Raw genomic sequence first — 19,338 nt, forward strand, 5'->3', positions numbered from 1 at the left:
GTCCTCAAAATGTCTTTTTAGCTGTGTATAGAAGTCTAGGAATTGTATCTTGATTGTGATATAGGTATGCAGGAATGTCCATCTGATATGTGCTTCTTAGGCCAGGTCTACACTGCGACTTTAAATCGGTTTAATGGCCGATATACCGATTTAACGCTGTACCCGTTCACACGACGTCGTCATTAACATCGAGTTAAACGGCTCCTTAAATCGATTTCGGAACTCCTCCCAGACGAGAGGAGTAGCGCTAAATTCGAAAGTGATAACTCGGATTAGGGTTCGTGTGGACGGAAATCGACATTATTGGCCTCCTAGAGGTATCCCACAGTGCACACTGCCCGCTTCTGGTCGCAATCCGAATCGGATGCGTGTCCGCGGTAACAGGAAAAGCCCCGGACTTTAGAATGATTTCCTGCTTCACGTGGTCTGATCGCACGGGTGGCGATGCAGTTCAATGCAAAGTAGTCCTGCTTGAACCTTACGGAGGTCTGTTCTGATCGCTTGTATGGTGAAATCTGTTTTATCAGGCTCTGTTAAAAAAGGAAATGCCAAGGTTTTGAAATAACTCGGTACACAGCGGTGTGGCGTGACACCGTAACGGGAAGCGAGACTCAAACGGATGTCATGGAGGAGGGGGTAATGCGACTACGCTACAGGTCTCACAGCGTTTAACATCTTTGCATTTTGGCTGCGCCCAATGTCTGTAGCTTAATACGGGCTCGGGGTTCACGGAACAGCTCGTCAGTTCTTCCTCCCGCACGTGAAAGGGGTAATAATATTCCTTCGTACGGTAATGTCACCCTCTGTGTACTGTGCTCTGGCGAGTACGCGACGTGTTCACCGGTCAGGTACTGTGTGTGATCTCAGGGTCCCTGATTGCTTGTGCTATGGATGCGTTGCTCACTGCCTCCGGGAAAGGCGCCAAAGGGTGTGTTTCCTTCACAAGGGAGGGGTGAGCTGTACCGCACCCGGGGCAATGTTTTCTGCCCCATCAGGCACTGTGCTCTCAACCCGGAAGTGGGAACTATGGGATAGCTGAGGAACAGCTACCCACAGTGCACCGCTCCTGAAATCGATGGTAGCTTTGGACCATGGACGCAAACAATCGATTTCGTGATCCCACTGTGGACACGCTAAACCGATTTTATTAGATCTGTTTTGTAATATCGGTTTAAGCTAATTCAAAATAATCGTGCAGTGTAGATGTACCCTTACTCATCGGGGTAATTACATTTCTTCACCCTTAAAAAGAGATAAAGTAGGTATAACATCTGACTCTTTGGGAGGTTTGGGGCTTAGCTGCCCCTGTGCCATCTCATCTCTACAGGTTCATCTGCAATTGCCACTATATACAGTTTCATGTTTATTGTGCCATAGCTGCCCTATTGTCCTCATATGAAGCCCTGAAGCTCATTCCTAAAGGACAGCCTAGTGCACAAGAGCCAGCACTCATGAGGGATGGGGTGTATGTACACACCTCTGCTATGGAACAGCTCTGTTCCTGTTCTATATTGCAGTTTGGATGGTGGCCAGAGGTGTGTACCATGTCACAGCTATAGATAGTCCTCCAGGGCCAGTCCTACAAAGCATTATCCCCTTTGCTGTCTCACCTTCACCCAAAGATATAAAGGTCCCTGACTTCTGTCCTTCCACCTTGCCAGCCGTAGTAGCAACCTGCACTGAACACTTCCGTAGTTTTCTGCTGAAATCTTTTGCTTGGTACAGGTGATAATGGTCCAAGATCTGACACCCAGCCACGTGGTTGCAGGAGCTCACCAGTGGCTGATCAATGTGTGGTCAGCATACACTATATTCCATGGCTTTGCCCGGGTCAGTAGGAACATTCACTTCTTCTGGGAGGTTTCGCAGAGGCTGGAGAAAGATGGCATTTACCGGACTCTGTCCCTGTGACAAGAGCACACCCCAACAATACTCCCTCTTGCTCCGAAGGTTCATCAGCCCACCCACCTACACATATATCACCCACACATACACTCTACCCCGACATGGTCCTAGAGTAACACATGGCTGTAACTCAATGATTTTATTGAAATCCCATGAACCACTGTAAAGCTAAATGGCAGAAGCTATAGCAGGTTATTAACAAGCAGTCACCGTACCCCTGCGTCTATGAAGTTCTTGGTCAGCACTGACAGCGAGAGTCCCTGGGCCATGCAAAGTGGGAGGGAAAGGGAAGGAAGCAGGGGACGGGGGGGGGGGGGGTCAGTTTTAAAAGGACCCAGATGGAGAAAGAACAGTTTCATGACACTCATGGTTGTGCAAAACCCCAACACCACTCCTCTCCCACCCTGTTATCTCCCCCTTTTCCTTCACCTTAGAAAAGGGAGTCCACAGCAGTGTCTCTTCCCCTAAGGAATGGGAATCACTACGAAGGAAGGTGGGGGTGGCTGGTGACTTGTTTGCAGGCCTCCTTAGGTCCAGGAAGGGAAAGGGATCGTTTGGCTCTCCAATGAAAATCAGAACAGTCTATTCTCCCTGTGACCATTTCAAATGTTTTGTGTCATCCCCAGTCCATGGTGTCTGTCCTCTCCCTGCGCTGAGCTGCTCTGCAGCAGCTAGGAGAAGCAGGGTGGGTAAAGTATCTGCCCTGATAATTACACAGACACTATGCCATGTCCCCTAGCAGTGGAGAAGCAACTAGCTTGCAGTGTTAATCTAAAAGTTCAGGGAAAGATATATACTTCTGGAATCACCTCCTGTTTCCCTGTCCCTTTCAAAGGTGTTCGCGGGACACAGGGACTGGACTTTCTAGCAATGCATGGGGGTTTAGAGGGTTGATTGATGTTTTTTGTGGTTTGCTGTTCCTCTTCCATGAGAACCCTGTCTGCTAGTGTAACGGAGTTAAGGCAGGGATATTGCAAAACGGGACACTAGTCCATGCTAAGTTATCTTGGTGGGACGAGAAGCAACTCATCTCTCACTGCCCCCGGTGTTATCCAGAGGAACAGGCTGGCCATGGTTCCCTCTCTGTGAGAAGGGGTGGGACACTAGTAAGTCCAAGGGACTTTCTTTCCCCTGATCTACGTAGCAAGGCTACACCAGCAGGGGCTTACCTACTGGGTCACCAGATCACTCTGGGATTGGGTTTAATGCTGCAACCCAATTACCTTCACTCTTGATGTCACAGTTGCTCCTGAGACCCCAGGACTGAGCCTGAACACTCATGACTATGCTGAGGGAGCTTCCAAATCATCTTGCCCCCTCATCACAGTACCTTGTGCCCAGTTGGTCTTCTTACCTGCATCAGGTCTGAACGTGAGGTGGAGTGCTTCCATTCAGTTACTAGATTGATTCCCAATAAGTAACATACCCTAACCGGTATATTAGCTTTATCTTGAACACACCTGTTAAAAACACACTCAAAGCACCAAATCAAATAAAACAGATTTACCATTTCTTAGGAGCAGCCTAAATATGGGAGAAAACTTGTTATACTAAGAAAACAAAATATACTAAGCAGCTGAAAGTTTTTAAAACATACTAAAGCAATCTTTACACTACTTCCTACATCCATATGAAAAGACATACTAAACTAATTACTCTCTATGGATACATACCAAAAAACCCATTCTGCTTTAAACAGTAACAGTCTCTTCTGTGGGGCGGTGAAACTTGGCCGCTTGCTTTGATAGTTCCAGAAAGAATGGGGATAACCCACCAGGTTATAGCTTCACTTGGAGTTCCACACAAATCACCACAGCAGTATCCAGACCCCTCCCTTTTTTTCTTTTTTGTGCAAGCCCATTATCTTCCCCTAGATCAGTGGTTCTCAAACTTTTTTTTCACAGACCGCTTGAAAATTGCTGAGGATCTCAGCGGATCACTTAATGATCTTTCCAAATGTTGTTTGTACCATTAGATAACTATTGCAAAGTGCTTTGGATAAAAGTGTTATATAAAAAAACCCTTAATAATAAACTTTTTTTTTCTACAAATAAAAGCCCACAACTCCTATTTTAATATCAGTAACCTTACCTTTCTAATGCGATGGATATGTCCTCTCTCTCCGCCACACCTGCACGGCTCCACTAATTAGTTAGATGGCCCTTTATTCTCTTGTGTGAGGCCGCCCAGGTATGCACCTTAGAGGGAACTATCCATGAAGCATCTGAATGGAGCTCAGGGACCACTGGTGGTCCACGTACCACAGTTTGAGAACCTCTGACCTAGATAATGGTCACTAGATGTTCCCCGTGATGTTTTGGGGACCACCAAGACCAATAAGAGGTTCTGTCACCACCTGACTTTTAAGTTTGGTAGTCTTAATGCTATGCTGCCGGGGTTCAGTGCTCTGACATCAGTAGCCACCCTATAAGCATGAGGTCCCACCCTGGCTTCCACCAGCCTAGTTACTTCTTGCAGGTGACTTCAACAATCCTTTCTGGCCCTGAGTCCCCTCAAATCCATTTCCCCGAGTTCTTAACTACCAGACACCTGGACTTTTCCCCTCTGGTTTGTCACCCTTGATGGTGTGAAACCTGCCCCTAATTATCAGTTCATCTTGGTGCACACTCCCCACATAGTCTGCACAACAGAGACCTGTTGGGGAAAAAATAAATAAAAAGGTTATGTAATAGAAAAATAGTTGATTCAAAGTTGGAACAGTATGGAAAAGCAAATCCATACAAGTAACACAGAAAATAAATGTAAAGACATAATCTCAGGCTTTACACATCCATCTTGGCTAAATTCCCTTGTCTAATACAAGTTACCTATTGCCTCTGAACAGTTTCCCAGCATGCCCTCTGTCTGTCCTAGAGTGGATCCAATGCTTCACAAACAACACGCTGCTTAGATGCTGGCCCTCAGTTTCTGGAAAGCCTTCATTTCAAATCCTTTTCATTTTAATAGAGTTTGTAAGGCTTTTTACTGTGTCTCAGACTATGGTAATTCATGGTTACTCAAAGAAGGGAAAACTCCCTCCTTTCCAAGACTGGGGTTTTCTTTTCAGTTTCAATGTCTTTCCATTAAGTGTAACGATCCATCTTTGTGTCTTTCTGGCTGGAAGATGGATGGGTACTTGAAGTTGGTTTCATGTAAACAATGGGTGGTGGTTCACCTGCTGTTGTGAAGTGATGCTGTAGTTGCACCACAATTACGCTTGTCTACATATATACACATGCATACATTCATAATTGTCACCTGTATACATATCTCCAAATGACCATCAAGTTCAGAACATTGCAAGCTTTCATAAAAGGCCTTACTTGGCATTTGTTGTATATGACCAGTTAATTCAATTGCTTAGTCTCTGGGGTTCAGACCCCCTGTTCTCCCTGGGGAGGTGTCTGGAGCATGGTTGCCACAGTCACCCATTAGGCTTTAGTGAATGAAGGCAACCCACTTTCCAAGCTGGCCCAGTACTCACTACTTGGGGAGCAGTCCCCTCCCTCGTGTAGTCCAGGGGCGACTGAAAAGGTGCGAAACAGGGACAAAGAAACACCCACCCTCCTCTGAGCTGCAGGCTGTCTCACATACTACAAGATGGGGCTGCTGTTGACCAGGCTGTGCATGCAGTGTTGCCAACTCTCATGATTTTGTCATGACTCATGTTATATATTGTTTTCCTTAAAGCTCCAGCTCCTGGAGTCAAGTGGATATGTGATGATTTCATCCTTCATTCTGAAAAAGAAAAAGTAAGTTTTTTCAAAATCTGACCCCACTGAACCCTAAGGCTGAAGAAACAGAAGGCAAATAAAAAGAACACTACATCTATTCTTTTTACATAATCTCATGATTTTGAAGCCAGTCTCATGATATTTGGAGCCTGACTCATGATTTTTGAACATTTGGGGTTGGCAATACTATGAACCGCTCACGCTGGTCTTTGCCTCAGGACTGGACCAGGAAAGCCTCTGTAGATCCGGCTGCAGTTATCCCTCAGGACTCACTGCCTTCTCCCTAGCCCAGGGGATTCTGGGAACTCCCCCAGGCTGACGCTAATCATGGCTCCCCACCCAGCTGGTCTCAGGGCAATATGGTTGGAGGGGTCACTGAATGGTCACCCCCTGTTCTGTCCCCTCCCTGCTTCTCCACTCACTGTCCTTCGCTGGGGTCTCTGTGCTGTAGTAGAGCGGGACCGGGGCTCAACCCTCCCTGAGGGCGGACGGGAGCCACATCGGCTCACCGCACTCCGTCGGCCTCAGGCCTGTCCCTTGCTGCGGGGCTGAGGGAACCGACAACAGTTAGTAAGTGGCTCAGGCCCTGTCAGTCGGGCTGGGCACTAAGCCAGGAGTCTATAAGCCCAGGCCCTTGGGCAGGGCGGGCAGCACACAGTCTAGGCTCAGGCCTTTCCGCAGGGCTGAGCACCAAGCTAGAAGTATACAAGCCCAGGCCCTTGGGCAGGGTGGGGCAACACACACAGTTTAAGCTCAGGCCCTTCAGCAGGGCTGAGCACAAAATGACAGTATCTATATAAGCCCAGGCCCTTGGGCAGGACGGGGCAAAACACACAGTCTAGGCTCAGGCCCTTCAGCAGGGCTGAGCGCTAGGTAACAGTATATAGGCCCAGGCCCTTGGACAGGGCGGGGCAACACACAGTTTAAGCTCAGGCCTTTCAGCAGGGCTGAGCGATAAGGCAACCACTGTAGATGGCCTCCTCAGGCCAAGGGAGGGGGAGTCTGCCACCCTTAAAGGGGTGGCAGGGGGACGCAGGCCCTTCCACTCCACTGCGTTCCAGCCCGGGGCCCTAGCAGTGACAAGGATTCGCTGCAGTCAGTGGGGATCCTGGCCGCAACACACCGACATTGGTTCAGGTGAGTCTGCAGCCTGACTGGAGTCGGTTACCCCCGGGCCACTTCCAACCTCCCCCTCACTAGGTACCTGCCCTCTGCCGGCGTCGTCCAGCGGGTCCCAAACCATGGGCTCCTCTGGGTGTCCAGTGTTGGGAGGTCCAGTCCACTCCTCGGGGTACTGAGCGTTGGGGGTCCGGACAGCTCCTCCACAGGCCGAGCATCGGACAGCTCAGTCGGCTCCTCTGGGTACTAGCCCCAGGGGAGGTCAGACCAGTACCCCTCTGGATACCGGGCACGGGGTAGGCCGGGCCCAGTGGGAGCTTGGGCCTCAGCGTCTGCCTTCTCCGGCAGCCTCCTCTTAACTGAGCGCTGGGGCCGGGCTTTTGTACTTCCTGTCCCGCCCCTTGACTTCCGGGGGGTGGGGACAGGCGGCAGGGCCTCCGCCCGTGGCCGCACCTTCTCTGGCCTATTCCCCTTAGGAGCGCGGGGGAGTGGGGCCCCCTCGCTACAGTGCTTGTCCCTCATTCCCTTTGCCATTGTCTATGGTTCCACAGACCACTCCCTACAGCCCCCGTCCCAGGTGCTGTCATTCTCTCCCCTCTGCAGGGCATTGCCCAGCCAGAGCTGTCACCTGTTCTGAGGGGTTCCTGCTCCCCTAACTGGTCCTACACTCTGGCCTACACATGTTGCTGGGTCTGTGGGCAACTATCCACCAGCCTCTCTTTCCAGGAACAGACAGCATCTCCTCCTTCTCTTGCTTCTCCTCCTCCTCCAGGTGCTACCCAGGCTGCTGCTGAGGTGCTGTGCCGAATCCTATACACCTCCCTGTCAGGGAGAAGTTCGCCCAGCCCAACACCCAGCCCAACACTCCCCAGCACCCAAAGCCCCTTGCAGGGGAGCTCCCCAGAGCAAGGAGGAGGGGAATGATGACCCCTATCCTGTCCCTATATCCCAGCCTGTGCTCAGCCCTCAAACCTTATGCAGGAGACATTCCAGTTTGTCCCCCAGCACAATATTCAATGGTTTATCGCTCCTTGCCTGGGTGAGGGGGAGAAGGTCTAGGAGAGGTGTCCACTTCTCTGCGAATTTCTTTCTTTTGTTACAAGTCGTGTTAGCTCTATGTGTAATGTATGTATGTAAATAAAAGTTACTGATCACTTCACTTATGTGTGTGCCTCTTGTTTTCCAAGTACAATCAACCTGATACTTCCCAGAGGTTTGGGATGGGGTAGAAAAATCATAGCACATGACTGTAATTTAATAAAAGTCTGGTGCTACAGAAATGCAAACAATTTCATCCTTCCCAAATGAATTTGCTAAAAAGAAATGCATACATTTTATAAAAAGATTCACAACAATGAAGTAAGCTGTGAAATAACTGTTGCTGTCCAAAACATCAGAATGAAAACCAGACAACAAGTTAACTGAATTGTCTTTATGGCTTTGTTAACAATGCAAGTGATAATAATACAGGGAAACAAAACTAAGTTAATATCGATGATGTCTGATACTGAGCAGTCTTTAATGACCCTTTCTTCCATCCCCACCGGACACTCATCACTTGAAACCATGGAAGTACACCGCTACCTCGATATAATGTGACCGATATAACACGAATTCGGATATAACACAGTAAAGCAGTGCTCCGGGGGGGGGGGGGGGGGGGGGGGGGGGGGGGCTCCTTCCTCACTCCGGTGGATCAAAGCAAGTTCAATATAATATGGTTTCACCTATAAAGCAGTAAGATGATGGCCCCTTTGCAAGCATCACTTTTGCAAGCGGCATTTCTGGAAATAATATCACCACAATGATTAGTCAGCATTGTTTGCCATGGCAACTTCATTCCTTCTGTAGTGAGGTGATCAAAATGTGAGGTGGATGAGTGTGAAAGGTAACTATGAGGATGTGCAATGAGCACCAAAGTTCCCAAACTCCCATTTGTTGACATCCATAAGTCGATGTGTTTAAACCCTGTAGACTCCCGCTCTAATTATAAGAACACAAAAAAGCTTTGTAAAAACCCATAGATTATTATCCACATTTGGTGACATCCATTCTGCTTTAGTGAATTTCTTATATTCAAATACATTTTGCTCTCATACAGCGCCTTTCATCCAAGGATCTCAAACCACTTTGCAAATGTTAATTAACCAATTAAACCTTTCATCACCCCTGTGAGGTAGGTAAATATTGTTATACCAGTTTCTTAGAAACATAAACTAAGGTTGACTTATCCAAAGCCACGGAAAACTCAATAGCATAGTTGGGCATAGAATTCAGATTTTGTGATTCCCAGGCGTTTCTTACAATAAGGAGAATGCACTGTGCAGAAGTATGTTGTCTGGTCTTCCTTCCTTTTATTTTTTTTTTTAAGTAGTATTTCACAAGCTTGAGAGTCTTTCTTTGAAAAAATCAACTATATGGTGCTTCCTCATGTAATTTCCAGTGTGAACATCCTGAAAATTGAGTTTTATGAACAGATGGATCTATTTCTTATATAAAATATAATGTTGATGAACCCTCTAAATCTGTGAGTTATGTCTTTGGTTATCTTTCAGTTAAAAATGTATTAAATTATGAAGCCAAGATTTAAGTGAAGGAACATCACTTTCTCTAATCCTGGCTGTCTCTGTGTATATACAGCATATACCCAGTATTCCATTTCTAAATCCGTATTCATCCAGAGCATGTTGGCTTATACTCACAAATATGGTATTTGCCGAGATCCTTTAGATCAGGGATTGGCAACCTTTGGCATGCGGCTCACCAGGGTAAGCACCCTGGAGGGCTAGGCAGATCTGTTTACCTGCCGCACCCACAGGTTCATCCGATCGCGGCTCCCACTGGCAGAGATTCATCCTCCCAGGCCAATGGGGGCAGTGAGAAGCAGCAGCCAGCACATCCCTCAGCCCGCGCCACTTCCTGGAGCCCCCAATGGCCTGGGACGGCGAACCACAGCCAATGGGAACTGCAATCAGCCGAACCTGTGGATGCAGCAGGTAAACAAACCAGTCCGGCCCACCAGGGTGCTTACCCTGGTGAGCCACGTGCCAAAGGTTGGCAATCCCTGCTTTAGATGGAAACCAAAGGCCAAATTTTCTAAAAAGAAAGGGAATGTCTGTGAGTGAAAAATCACATGCATACTTGAGGAGCTGAATATATGCCTGCAATTGTGATTGCATTTGCAAATCACAAAAATTAATGTGCAAATAGAAAGTTGGGAATTTAATTATTTGTTAGCATGTATATTTACGATATGTATCTATTACAGTAACAGTATGCAAAAAATCATATTTTGTGCTTGGGGATCTCCACTTTCTTTTCAGAAAAATGTGGCCCCAACTCATTGAAGACCTAACCAAAGTCCTTGTGAAGTCAAAGTAAGTCTTTCCACTTACTTGAATGGCCTCAAGTACCTTGCTTCTGTGGTAGTTTCCAGCTCCATTATGTAAAATGCCTACCTTGGGCTTCAACTGAGAAGTTATATATTTTGGCCACCTTTGCAACACTAGCTGGCATGATACTTGGCTACAAGTAATTCTTTATAAATCTGCAACAGCAGCCACCACTCTGTAAGCTGAGAACTTGAGGCAAAGACATATGTAAAGATGTACCCAAAACACTGACAACTGCTCAAAAGTGGGGAAGATAATTTATTTACTATAAGTTTTAAAATTGTGTTAATATCAATTTAAATCTTGAAGCGTGTAACATAAAAAGAGGTGTCAATTACAGCATCCATCTTTGTTCTGGGAACAAGCAGACCGCAAGTCTGGAATAGTGATACAATGTCAGCCATAATCAGTGTCCTTGAACTATATTCTTCATGGCTTTGATCTGTACAGGATTGTGAAAGCCATTTTCTGAAGAACACGAATTGTATGCAGAAGCTCAGGAGTATTAAAGTCCTATGATATCAGGTGGATTACTTTTCTGTCATGTGTGTCTACATTTTTAGTGAAAGTTTCCTAAATGATGGTCTCAGTGATTGAAGTCCTCTGTTTAATCACAAAACAGTTATAGAAACAGCAGCAGCAGAGCAAGCTTCTCCTTACCATCCTGCCAACTTGCTTCACTCCTCACCTTTGTCTAATGCCTATTTCACACTAGGGCCCAATAATGAACAGTCTTTTCTGGGAAAATATCCTCCCAGAATTCTAAATGTTTTTTAAAACTAGTTCAGCTAAATCAATTTTAAAACCAGTTGGAGCAATAGTGTAGACCAGGCTCGAGGTGGTTTGAACCATTTTATTGAATTGTTTTTAAAACCATCATTATTATGATGATTTATTTGAACTGTAAGAGTACCTAAAGGCCAGGTCCCCATAGCACCAGACACTGTACTGATATGTAGCAAAAAGACAGTCCCCAGCCCAAAGAGTTTACCATTACAATGTTTTGAAAATAGTTCAATAAAAATGAGCTCAACCAGGTGGGGTCTGGTCTACACTGAGCGCCAGCCAATGTTTAGACTTGGCCAAGAGGAAAGAGGGCAATTAATTTTTCATGTCCATTCAGTACTGGGCCTCTCTGATGAGCCTGCCAACTGGGGTTGCAGTTAGTGCCCTTCTGAACAGTTTTGTGCTATGGAGAGCTGACTGCTAGAAATTAGACTATCATAGAATCATAGGACTGGAAGGGACTCAAGAGGTCATCTAGTCCAGTCCCCTGCACTCATGGCAGGGCTAAGTATTATCTAGACCATCCCTGCCAGGTGTTTGTCTAACCTGCTCTTAAAAATTTCCAATGATGGACATTCCACAACTTTCACAGGCAATTTATTCCAATGCTTAACCACCCTGACAAAAATTTCTTCCTAGTGTCATCAACTCATTTCATGTAGGCCGTTGAACAGCCAACACGTGGCAAAAACATTTGGTCACTGTCCATTTCTGCTGAGGATGATTTATTTTTTAATACCTTCCACGTGAATTTGGATTGAAAGTTACCATCTTTAAGCAACAGCATTCCACAATTGCTAATATCACACTGATTTGGGATTTACTATCTGTGCGTTCCCCAGCCTTCTCTTTCTTTTGCAGTGTCTTCCTGCCTTCCTCTTTCACTCTCTAATCTTTTTTCCTATTGCTTTACTAACGTTGCTTTTGTAAACCTGTTAGCTTGCATTAATAGGCTCCCGCAAACATCGTCTGTAGAATATCCTGCCAGTACCTGCTAAGCCTTTGAAAGGATTCATTTGCTTGCTACCCAGCTGTTCTCCAGTGTGTGCTTTAGTTTGGTAATTTTATGTATACTGTATTCCACAAATGACTTACTCTTTGTTCAGAGCCTGAAAAAAGCTAGTATAAAGAAAGTAACATAAAGTTCTACAGTTTAAGTGCATTTGATCTGATGCTATTTTAAAAGATTAAAATCATAGTCTACAATCTAAGATGCAACCACAGTTTTAACAATAAAGTATGTGGTTTCTTCTAGTCTTAAAGCATGGGTAAGGGACTGAAGTGCTCATGAAAGTAAAGAATTAAATCATACTATTAAGAAAAAAATATTTTCAACACACAGCCTAGTGACACACTCCCAAGTTCTGTCCACATCCAAGTCCTGCCTACTTCAGATGCTACAACAGGTGGCTGCTCATAGCTCATTTGGCAGATCTCTATATTAGGAATACATTTGTTTCTTTTCTTTATTGCATGTTCTGTACGCACTGTCAACAGCTGCTCCTTTTCTCCTTTCTTCTGTGCTTTGTTAAACAGTGAAATAGTTAACAATCTCGACGTCTTAATTGTCATCGCTAGACTTCAGAGCTAATGCCCCATCAAGACAACTGAAGCAGTTCACACTTCTCTGAGCTTTCTGCAGACCCAGGAAGATATCACTGCGCTGTTTTATTTTTGACTGAGAATTTGAAGATTACCTTCACAAATCATAGGGCTGGAGACTTTGTGTATTTAAATTTAAGCTTAGATTTTTCTAGCAAAAGGTGGAAGTCTCCGAGTGTACTGGCAAGCTGGCCCAATTCAACCCCTACATTTTCGCTCTTTCCAGCCATGGTATTCCAGTCCTGGGTTTCCTTAAACAGAGACTAAAAATATGCTATATTGTGTGGAGGTGTTGCAACGTGAGTAGGCAATACAGTGAGTTAGTGCATTTGTCAGCAGAAATCTGACTTTTAAAACAGTTGGAGAATACAAGTAGAAGTATGTTTGTGGTCTAAAGTTAGTTTCCATTTCTCTACATAACAGGTCTTGTGATTTTAGAAGTAATGTGCTTAAGAGGTGCTCTGGACTGAAATAGGAGAAATGTTACAGTTTAATGCTGAGGTGGACTTAGACTTCTAAGGGCCAATTTTTTAAACATATTTAGGATCCTAAAAATGCAGAAAGGCGCCTATTGAGATTTTCAAAAGCACCTAAGCATCTAACTTCCATTAATTTCAGTGTCTAAGGCCTGGTCTACACTATGCGTTTAAACCGATTTTAGCAGCTTTAAACCGATTTAACGCTGTACTTGTCCACACTACGAGGCCCTTTACATCGATATAAAGGGCTCTTTAAATCAGTTTCTGTACTCCTCCCCGACGAGAGGAGTAGTGCTAAAATCGGTATTAACCATATCGGATTAGGGTTAGTGTGGCCGCAAAGTCTACGGTATGACCTCTGGGCGAGTATCCCACAGTGCACCACTTGATCGCTCTGGACAGCATCTGAAATTGGATGCAGTGGCCAGGTAAACAGGAAAAGCCCGCGAAATTTGATTTTCATTTCCTGTTTGCCCAGCGTGGAGCTCTGATCAGCAGGTGGAATGCAGTCCCCAATCAAAAGGAGCTCTAGCATGGACTGTACGGAGATACTGGATCTGATTGCTGTATGGGGAAAAAATCTGTTCTATCAAAGCTGCCGTTACAGAAGACAAAATGCCACAAGCATTGAAAAAAAATCTCCAGCTACACAGTGCTGCGTGAACAAGTAACGGGAAGCAGGACTCAAATGGGAATTGCTCATGGGAGGGAGGGAGGCGGGTACTAGGACTCCAGCTATCCACAGGTCCCCAGCAATCTACTGAAAAGTATTGCATTCTTGGCTGATGCTCCCAATGCCTGTAGGTTCAACACATTGTCTGGCGTGGTTCAAGGGAATAGCTCATCATTTACCTCTCCCCCCCCCATGTGAAAGAAAGGAAGAACATTTCTACTTTTCATGTCACCCTATCCTATGTCTACTGAATGCTACGCGTAGAAGTGATGCGCAGCAATTGAAAGCACAGTATCCACTCTCTTCTCCCTGCCCTGGCAGACGGTGCAGTAGGACTGTAACCGCCCTTGTTTATCAAACCCGTTGAGTGCTCCTGGCTGGCTTCAAGTGAGGTGGCGCGGGGACGCCTAGGTAAAAATAGGACATGACTTCCTGGTCATTCCCGTAGCTGGTCGAATGGCTGGTAACCGTGCCCATCATAGCACTTGGGGCTGAGCTCCATTCAAGCCCCTCCCTTTCCTTGTGTAAAGAAAAGATTCTGTCCTGCCTGGACTGTCATAGCTAGTGCATTGGGCTCTCTCCCCTGCACCACTATGTCCTCCTGGACTGTCATAGCACCTGGAGCTGCATCCCCTCCATTTATGTCACTAAAAACTCATGTTTTCTTATTCCTGCATTCCTTTATTACTTTCATGACACAATGGGGGACACTGCCACGTTTAGCCAGAAAGGTTGGGGAGGAGGGAAGAACGGTGGGGTTGTTGCAGGGGCACCCCCCATGAATGGCATATTAGCTCATCATTTCTGCAAGGATCTGACACCAGAAAGCTGTGCTCTCTGATACACTGATTCTCTAGATACACTTTGCCCCTAGTTCTAGGCAGGACTGACTCTATTTTTAGAACCATTAAGGAAGAATTGACTTGGGGAGTCATTCCAGTATTTGCTTTGGCGCCCCCGGCTGATCTCAGCCAGGTGGCACCCATGATAGCAGCAGACAGTAGCAGGACAGAATAACTGTCCATCTCATTGCCAATTTACAATGGCATCAGACATGTACAGAACGACTGATACGTCCTGCTATTCATCAAAGCAAATGAAATGGCTGCTGTGTAGCGCTGAGTTTATTTTGTTTACGTCTGATCAGCGGCTCAGTACACATATGGTGACTGAAAAAAAAAAGGCTGAAATGGTGCTCATGGTTGCCATCTATGGCGTCTGCCAGGGCAATCCAGGGGAAAAGGGCGCGAAATTGATTCGTCTGCCATTGCTTTCCTGGAGGAAGGAATGCACTGCATGACATTTTCCAGAACCCACCCGCGACAATGATGTTTTGCCCCATCGCCACTGGATCTTCAACCCAGAATTCTAAAGGGTGGGAGAGACTGCAGGAACTATGGATAGTACGGAATCAGCTACCCCCAGTGCAATGCTCCAGAACAATCGACGCTAGCCTCGGGACCATGGAGGCACTCCACCGAATTAATGTGCTTAGTGTGGCCACGTGCACTTGACTTTATACAATCTGTTTTATAAAACCGGTTTATATAAAATCGGAATAATCCCGTAGTGTAGACGTACCCTAAGTCATTTTTGAAAACACGACTTATCCTTCTAAGTCACTTAGGCACTTTTGAAAATTTTACCCTTACTTCCTTTGATAAACAGTAAAATGCAATTACAACACTTTTTAAACATTTTGAAGAATGATTTGTGCCATTTAGGAGTTCAAGAAACAGTTCTAAAAAAGGGTGGACATGCATAGTAACGGCAAATTCCTCTGATGCAATATAAAAGCCAAATAAAAACATGACACTTCACATTAGCAAATTATGCATCAAACAAATTATGCATCAAGTTACCACTTGCATCCTCACTGATGCAGTCTTCTGATAATGATGATGATGACGTATTTTGCTTGGGTAAAATAGCAAACCAAATATGGGCCAAATTCATCCCTGTTGATAGCTAGTTGATATCAGCCAAGTTACATTATGAATGAATGTGGTCCATTGTTTGTGCAGCTGGCAGAGAGAGGGAGTGTGTACAGAGGGATGGAGAAGGATGGGGGAAGGGAATTTTCTAACCAGAGTGTGCAGAAGGAGCCTGAGGATAAGTTTAGACACATACTGCAAGTAAAACAACAACTCTAGCTTTGTCTATGGAAGCTTCCAAATAAATGAAATCCCAAAGAAACACAATGAGGGAATGTTTCTCCTGGCTACTTCTCTCGTTTCTGTCAGCATTACTGCACTATAGGGCATGATCATGAAACTGTGTTTTTGAGGTACAGAACATGGGAATAACCCTTTCTAGTGACATGTTTCCAGACTATGAATTCCAACCAAGCCAGGGGTCCAGTTTCTAGCCAGAAGTTTCCTGGCACTAATTGAAGCAAAGAAAAAATAAAATAAAATAAAATAAATAAAATAAAATAAAAAGTCCACATGACCATTTCAGATATCTTTGGTGGTTGGTTCCCAGGGAGTATATTAAGTGTCATACTGCTTATCCAGTTTTCTATGGTACACAAACAGTTTTACTTACCTTCTAAAGAACTATTATCTGTAAAAGAACCTTGAAAACAATACAGGAAGCTAAGGCGCAAGCATTATCTTCATGTTCTGGCCTTTGGTAATGCAGCTCAGTTGGAGCTACACTGACAGAAACTGAACACAGCTACCCCCAAGACCTCTTGCCTTGGGGGCCCTCTCACATAGGAAGTTAAAGCAAACTGCCCCTCCCTCCCCCAGTCAACCCTAACTGCAGTACAAGGTAAATTAAGGGACTTGTCCAAGTTCACACAGGAAGTTTGTGGCCCATCCAGGAAAAGAATGCATGTTCCTTGTGCCCCAGTTTAGTGCCTTATGCACTAGCCCATCCTTCCCACTTCAGCTGCCTGTCTGCCCACTCCTCCCCTGGCCAGCCCACAGCATATCCACTGCTTTGCAGAGCTCCCAGAACACACAGAGAGCCCATGTGGTGCCTGGGGTAGGGGACTCTGCTATGAAGGTGGCTTTACCCCTACAGACACAGCAGGGGCAGACCTGCATAAGGATGGTCTCTTGATGCACAGATATGTGGACCACAACAGAGACCAGCATTCCGAAGAATTTTATTTTTAAAAATAGTGCAGCATTCGACAGCAATGATCACAAAAACTCTAGTCCACTGTGTAAAGCTGTTGTGATTTTGGACCATCTGTGGTAAACACTATTTATTCATTTGTTTGTTTTTTAGAGGGATGGCCTCAAGAACAAGATTCTGATGCCCTTGTCATTGGAAAGGATGAAGGGGAAGAAAAACCAGGCACATTTCTAGGGAACCTCCGAACACATTGGAGCATCTTGAAACATGCTGGGCCGTATCTGAAAGCGATCATCTTATTTCCCTAAGTTTGGAAAATAAAAACACAGTGGATCTGTTTTAACTATGCTGATGAAGAAAGCGCGTAGGTTTCTGCTGAGGTGCAGTAAACTTAGAAAGTTGAGGTAGGATGAAAGGACTGCCCGCAGCATAATATAGTGTTTCTTTCTATGTTAAATCATTCCTTACAGCCAGACTCATTATTCACAGAGTGTATATACCCTCCCCACTTATTCTGTCTGTCTCCATCACACACACACCACCTACAATTCAAAAAAGGTTAAAAAAAAACCCACCAAACTTAGGAAATAGCACACAATAAGTTTGTTTATGGCCTCAATTTTATTAATAGTGGCAATCAAAGGAGATTTTATGGATATACTTTGTTCACTTCAGCCCATGCTTTGTCTGCTAAGTTGGTGGGAACCCCCGCAGGACACTCATAAATGGACAAATTTACAATCTGTCCTGTGTAAAGTGCCCACAGCAGCATCTACAACCAACTTGTCTTTATGCCTATGCACCACCTGTGATGCCAGAGGGCATGGGGTCAGAGCAGAGGGCTTCCTCTGGCTTTCTACAACTCCGAATCAACCAATCTTCATTTATCTACAGTTGAAGACTTGTTTTGGTTTCTGAGCTCAAGACTCCACAGAATTGTTCAGATATTTTTAATTGAAAGGCAAAGTACTTCCTCCTTAGAACTTGGCCCCTGAAAGGAAAGCAACAAACTTATCATTCAAAATAATTAATTCTGTCAGCAAAATCTCTACAGTTCTTACTAATGCTAAATGAATTGATTTTGTAATCTTAATGAAAAGAAAAAAAGCCTGTTGCTGTGAACATTTTCAACTGATCCATTTTCTTTAGTGTTCGGGGGGTAAGGGATTATGCCCAAAGCCAAAATCTATGAAAATACAGGATGTTTCTGACATCTTTAGATACCATGAAATCAGAAACCTTAATCCTGCACTCTTGACTCAGGCAAAAGTTCCACTGAGAATTACTCACAGAATTGGTACTTCTGGAAAGGACCTGTACTAGGTCACCCATGTTCCTATTTATATAAGCAGAAAGATGCCCAGATAGTCTACAGATTTAGTCTCAAACCAGCCATGGAGTAGGGAAGCTTTATCATTACCATTTTACAGGTGGGGCACTAAGGCACAAAGACGTCTGTGGCAGAGTCAGGAGCTGAATCCAAAACTTCTGAATTTTACTCCAGAGACCTAAAAGTCATCCATCCACCTCACCGCTTTTTCTTGTAATATAATACATATATCTTGAATGTAAGGAGTTGTAGAATAATTCTTACGAGAATGTGCAAGAAATAAAATCTCAATTATCGAAGTTTACAAACTCTAACTACCAACCGCAACAATGAAATTTCAGAGTCAGAGTCCACAAAGTAAATAGTAAATAGCAAAAGATACACTAACCATTTTCTATAGGTTCAGGAAGCTCATGAGCACAGGTATTCAAATTATTTCAGACATGGCAAACCAAATTCAGATCTAGCAGACACAGTTACACCTCTCACTGCAGAAAACTGAATGGAATGGGAAATGTGTAGTGCAGTATGCAGTCATTTCTTTCTAGGTCACTAATTTGAATCAATCCCAGATCAACAGTGACTGAAAGTCATTCGTATCTGGCAGCTGTTCCGTGGCTCCTGCAAAATGAAGCAGTGAACTCAGTTCGTTCCCACTGTCTTCTACATCATAACCGGAACTGGCGGGGAGTTGTTGCAGAGAAGCCATGGGTTGATTGCACATGGTGAATGAGCTACCATTCTCTCTCACTTGAAGATATTGGAAAAGTTATTAACCTGCTTTTATCATATTTATCAAAATGGTATTTTTAGGTTTTTTTACTTTGTCCCAAATTCATCACTGAGTGTTCTTCTAGCATTAGACAGCACTCTGTGCCTTTTGCAATGCCTCATTGCTTGTTTATAAATGGTTTGTGTCTCATGTAAAACACTGACATCAGATATGAGCCCATCAGTCATGTTCAAAAGCCCATTCTTTGCACTCTCAAAGCTCTACTTGATCTCAAAAGGAGTTTGGGGGATACAGCAAACATAAGATCATAGTCCCCAGATCTTCAACATTCTGAACAGCCTCCGCTGAATCACCTGCTTAGGGGAGGCCATATTTGGTTAATTTGTACTGACTGACGTGTACCAATCTTTTAGCAGAGGTTATTGCTAAGCGGTGAGTTGCGGGGAGGTTAGATTATAGCAATTTCTACATCACCTGATCCCTAAAGAGTAAGTGAAG

The sequence above is a fragment of the Chelonoidis abingdonii genome, chromosome 1 (assembly GCF_003597395.2).
Source record: "Chelonoidis abingdonii isolate Lonesome George chromosome 1, CheloAbing_2.0, whole genome shotgun sequence".
In the NCBI taxonomy this organism is placed as follows: domain Eukaryota; kingdom Metazoa; phylum Chordata; order Testudines; family Testudinidae; genus Chelonoidis; species Chelonoidis abingdonii.